The sequence below is a fragment of the Schistocerca serialis genome, unplaced genomic scaffold (assembly GCF_023864345.2).
Source record: "Schistocerca serialis cubense isolate TAMUIC-IGC-003099 unplaced genomic scaffold, iqSchSeri2.2 HiC_scaffold_1196, whole genome shotgun sequence".
Classification (NCBI taxonomy): Eukaryota; Metazoa; Arthropoda; class Insecta; order Orthoptera; family Acrididae; genus Schistocerca; species Schistocerca serialis.
Window position 1 is genome coordinate 487,501 of NW_026047399.1, and position 5,000 is coordinate 492,500.

Here is a 5,000-nt window from a genome sequence, read left to right on the forward strand (position 1 = left end):
GTGTCGCGCCGGTTCGTACCCATATCCGCAGCAGGTCTCCAAGGTGAAGAGCCTCTAGTCGATAGAATAATGTAGGTAAGGGAAGTCGGCAAATTGGATCCGTAACTTCGGGATAAGGATTGGCTCTGAGGATCGGGGCGTGTCGGGCTTGGTCGGGAAGTGGGTCAGCGCTAACGTGCCGGGCCTGGGCGAGGTGAGTGCCGTAGGGGTGCCGGTAAGTGCGGGCGTTTAGCGCGGGCGTGGTCTGCTCTCGCCGTTGGTTGGCCTCGTGCTGGCCGGCGGTGCAGGATGCGCGCGCCTGCGCGGCGTTCGCGCCCCGGTGCTTCAACCTGCGTGCAGGATCCGAGCTCGGTCCCGTGCCTTGGCCTCCCACGGATCTTCCTTGCTGCGAGGCCGCGTCCGCCTTAGCGTGCTCCTCCGGGGGCGCGCGGGTGCGCGGATTCTCTTCGGCCGCCATTCAACGATCAACTCAGAACTGGCACGGACTGGGGGAATCCGACTGTCTAATTAAAACAAAGCATTGCGATGGCCCTAGCGGGTGTTGACGCAATGTGATTTCTGCCCAGTGCTCTGAATGTCAACGTGAAGAAATTCAAGCAAGCGCGGGTAAACGGCGGGAGTAACTATGACCGCGACGTTGAACTGGAGGGGTGTATGGTCTCCAGCGTCGGCGAGGGATCTCGCCGCCTTAGGCTTCCGACCCCGAGAACTGGCGGTGCTGAGCACAAGAACACTACAGAGCTGCTGCAAAAGTTACAAGATTTTCGAGCGTATGACGGCTCCTAGCCCGAAGCAGCGTGTCGGCGTCGGCTAGGCTGCTGGTTATTTTTCTTCGCCTTGACTCCTGGGGCCTATCCACAGGAGGAATAAACCGTCTTTGTTCTTCCTTCTTTGTGTCTTTATTTTGTGTTTTGTTGCTGTTCTTCCGCACTGATATATATGTATATGTGTATGTTAGTTTTATACTTGTATTTTGTGGTACCGCCCTGTAAGTCCCCACCTCGGTGGCGGACATGGCGTCAAACACCTGCCACGTACTATATATGTATATATTTTGTGTTATTCAAATTATTTTGAATAAAGACGGCTGTTGGTAGCCAAATGCCTCGTCATCTAATTAGTGACGCGCATGAATGGATTAACGAGATTCCCGCTGTCCCTATCTACTAGCTGCGGCTGTCTCATGCTATGTGCCCCGATTTGTGTGGGCTCATGGTTGGTAATAGGCAGCAGGGGAAGGATGCGACTCGAACATCTTAGCCTCTCCTTCCCAAGTGTCCCTGCCCGCCTTCTCGAGGTGCAGCTGTTAAGCCTTCGGGCGACCGAAGGGCAGGGGCGCGACGGTGTGCTGAACAACTTGCACACCGGTTCCGGTGGCTGCATTTGTCGCGGCGGGATCCTGGCCTAAGTCGGCGAAGGTCACCCGCCCTGCCCCTGGAATTCCGGGGCATGATCCGCCAAGCCGGGGCGTGGTGACATGTCCCCGGTTAGGTTAGATGGGTCCAGACCCCCGAACGTCTGGGGGACCGGCCCGGCACCTGAGTAGGACCGGGTCTTTAGCCTTTTGGTGGGAACTCGGCCTAGTAGGGGGCGAAGGACGGGGAGTGAATCCGCTCTCCCGGAATGCGGGTGGCATTCGCCGGTAAGGGAGCGGGAGAAAACTTCGATGATGCAGCCATTGAAGAGGACTAGTGCGCTGTACCCACGGCGCGCTAAACCTAGCAGCTCAGTTGTAGAGAGCTCTTGGTCGAGGGGCGTGACCGGTGAGCGAGCTGCATTTAGCCTCCCCCCATGCCAGAGAGGCCGGTCCGGGGAAAGAGACGGGCCTCCTTTTCACTCTCTTCATTTCGTCAATATGGCTGAACAAGTAGAGAGTGACCATGCGTTTGAAGGCGATTCGATTTACGATGATGTTTCATCAGTAGCCGAGCGTCATGCTCGATTCCTAAAGTTACTGGATTCCAGTGTAAAGAATGGCAAAATTAGTAATCAGGCGATCAATAATATTCGGGATTGTGTTGCCAGGTGGGCAATGGCTCATTCCCAGTTAGAGGGGAGACTGATAGAGTTGCAAAAGGAAAATGAACGTCTCAGGAGTCAGCCACCAGTTGCCAAATCTTATGCCGCGGTCGCGAGTACCCCTGTGGTCAAGGCGCCAACGGCAAAAGAGACAATACAGGAAAATATTAAGAAGGTTGTTCCAACGGTGTTTATCAAGCCAAAAGATGGGGAGGATATTCGAGCAGTCAAGACTGCATTTGAGAAGTGCATAGACCCCAAGCGAGACAAGATTAAAATTAATACCGTCAGAACTGCAAAAAATGTACTGATCGTGGAAACAGCAACTCAAGAAGACAGTCAGCGCATTATGACAAATCCTCATTTAACTGAGAAGGTAAAATGCGAACCGCCTAGGAGGCGAAGGCCTTTGATGTGCCTATACGATGTCCCGACATATATGAGTGCAGACAGCTTGTTAGATTCCATATACGTGCAGAACTTTGACATGACCATGACAAGGGAGGATTTCGATAGCCAGTTCAGACTCAGGTTTAAAGTGGGACCCAGGGAGAAACTTACAGTTCACCATGTGGTGGAAGTTTCACCAGAACTGTGGAAACCTCTTACAAGAATTGGCAGGTTGTATGTCGGGTACTCCGCGTTAAATATCAAAGATTACTTGGCGGTGCCGCGTTGCACCAAGTGCCAAGACTTGAATCATACAAATAAGTACTGTCAGGAAGAACATGCCTTGTGTGCCCATTGTGGGCAGGTGGGGCATGAAAGGAAGGCCTGTCCTAATAAGGACAAACCCCAGGTCTGTATACCGTGTAAGAAGCGGGGAAGAAAGTGTGGTGGACCTAAAAACTGCCCTACCTACCGCATGTTCCTTGACAGAATAATTCAGCGGACTGATTATGGCGACCCTTAAGGCGCCGAAAAAGAAATCTCCGAGTAAAATTAAAAGGGACGCGGAACGGGGTAAGTTAATTAGTAAGGCTCTGTCCACAGGTACACTGTACAGCCCAGAAGAAGTTCCGGGCGCCACTGGAGGATCGATGGTTGACGTCGGCATCCAGACGGATGTCGACTTGGAGACGGCGATAGGTCGGCTAACTAGTCGACTGTCAAGAACCAAGATGGAGGAGCCGGTGAAGCAAGACTCACAGTGTACAGATCGAGATGCGAGTACAGTCCCTAATGAAGACGGTGGTGGTGGTAGTGGTGGTGGTGGTAGTAGTTGCAGATCAAATGTACATAGTGTAAATAGTGTAAAGTCGAGTACAGTCCCTACTGAAGATGGTGGTGGTGATGGTAGTAGCTGTAGATCTAATGTGAATACTGTAAATAGTGCAAAGTTGAATGGTGCAAGCACTTCGTATAATGCAGTTGGTCCTGGAGACGTGTATAATGATTTTGAACATAAGTTGCGGTTAACCAGGCTTGAGGAGCCGGTATTGCTAACTGTTGCACTGAGGCAGCTTGTTCGGACTGGACATAGATATGGCCAAGACATCACTTATCCAGCCTTGGAGGACGTGGATTGTATAAGTTTGCAAGTGGCTAATATTCCATCGCAATCTGATGATTTAAAGGAACTGGTGGAGCAGGTATTTGCTAGGCGGGGCCGTAAATTCGATCTCGAAAAAATATACCGAGACATGGTCAAAATGTACGGTAGAAACGTTGCAGATCTCTCGAAACCTTGGCCCGCCAGTCGCCTGCATGTTTTTTACCCCCCTGGGTGATGGGGAGTTTCAAGGTATTACAGATAAACGCAATGCGTAGCCATTTGGTTACGCAAGAGTTGAGAAGGATTGCGGAAGATGACATGTTAGACATTTTAGTAATTCAAGAACCTGCCTCCTGTGCTGGTCGGATTCCTGGATTTCCTGCAACTGCGCAAGTGGTATTCTCCGGTGAGAATCCTATGAGCGCTGTTGTAGTTCTGAATAAGCTGATTAGAACAACTGTGTTAACACAATTCTGTAATGATCACGTAATTGTTGTTGAACTCAACTTGATGTCACATTTAGTATTTTTTGTTAATATATATTGTCAATTTAGACACCATATCATGGGATTTCTCAATCAGTTGGATTGGATCTTAAGAATGTTACAAGGAAAGCCGGTTATTGTATGTATGGACGCTAATGCAAAGTCCCCATTGTGGTTTAGTGTGGAACAGGATGAGCGGGGTGTTGAGTTGGAGAATCTCATAATGCAGATGCAATTAGATGTTATAAACCAACCTGGTTTTCCGCCTACCTTTTCAGGAAGGGAGGGCGCTGTTTCCAATATAGATGTTACGCTTGCATCTCAAAGTGCAGCACCGCACATCAGAAACTGGAGAGTTGTAAGTAATCTTACTGTTAGTGACCATAATTGTATTTTCTTTGATTACAATATGGAAGTTGAAGAAGTTCTTGGGGACTGGGAAGAGCGTTATAATTATCGAAAGACGGATTGGAACCGGCTGGCACAGGAGTTTCGTCCTCCAGGGTTTGGATCAGAGGAGGCGATACATAATGTGGATGAAGTGGTAGACGAATTAGTGGCATCCATTGAGGCGGCTATTGCTACGTCCGTTCCTCGGGTGGCAAGGTTTGTTCGCAAACAGGCTACTCCATGGTCCCCAGAGCTGAGTGAGCTCAGGCGATCTGTCAGGCGGGCAAGAAGCAATTACCAAAGGGGCTTCACACAAGAAGAAAGACAGTACCACTTAAGGATTTACCGTCGCCTCAAGGCTCGATACCAGGAGTCCGTACAACGTCTAAGACGGCAGTCATGGCAGAACTTCGTAAATGAGCAGCTGGGATTGGACCCCTGGGGGGTCCCGTACAAGCTTGTCAGAGAGAAGATCAGATCTCCCACGATGCTGTCTACTCTGCAGCTGGAAAATGGGCGGTGCACTAAGACATGGGAAGAGACCGCTAATGTTCTGATGGAAGTTCTGTTGCCGGACGACGTCGTTGAGGAGGATACCGAGGAGCAGCGGG

The 5,000-nt window shown here is 50.5% G+C and overlaps 1 pseudogene; it reads left to right on the forward strand.

The window, feature by feature from the left end:
• The window catches only part of LOC126435164 (large subunit ribosomal RNA), a 3,437-nt pseudogene extending 2,245 nt beyond the window's left edge, over nt 1-1,192 (forward strand).
• Nucleotides 1,193-5,000: the final 3,808 nt, after the last annotated feature.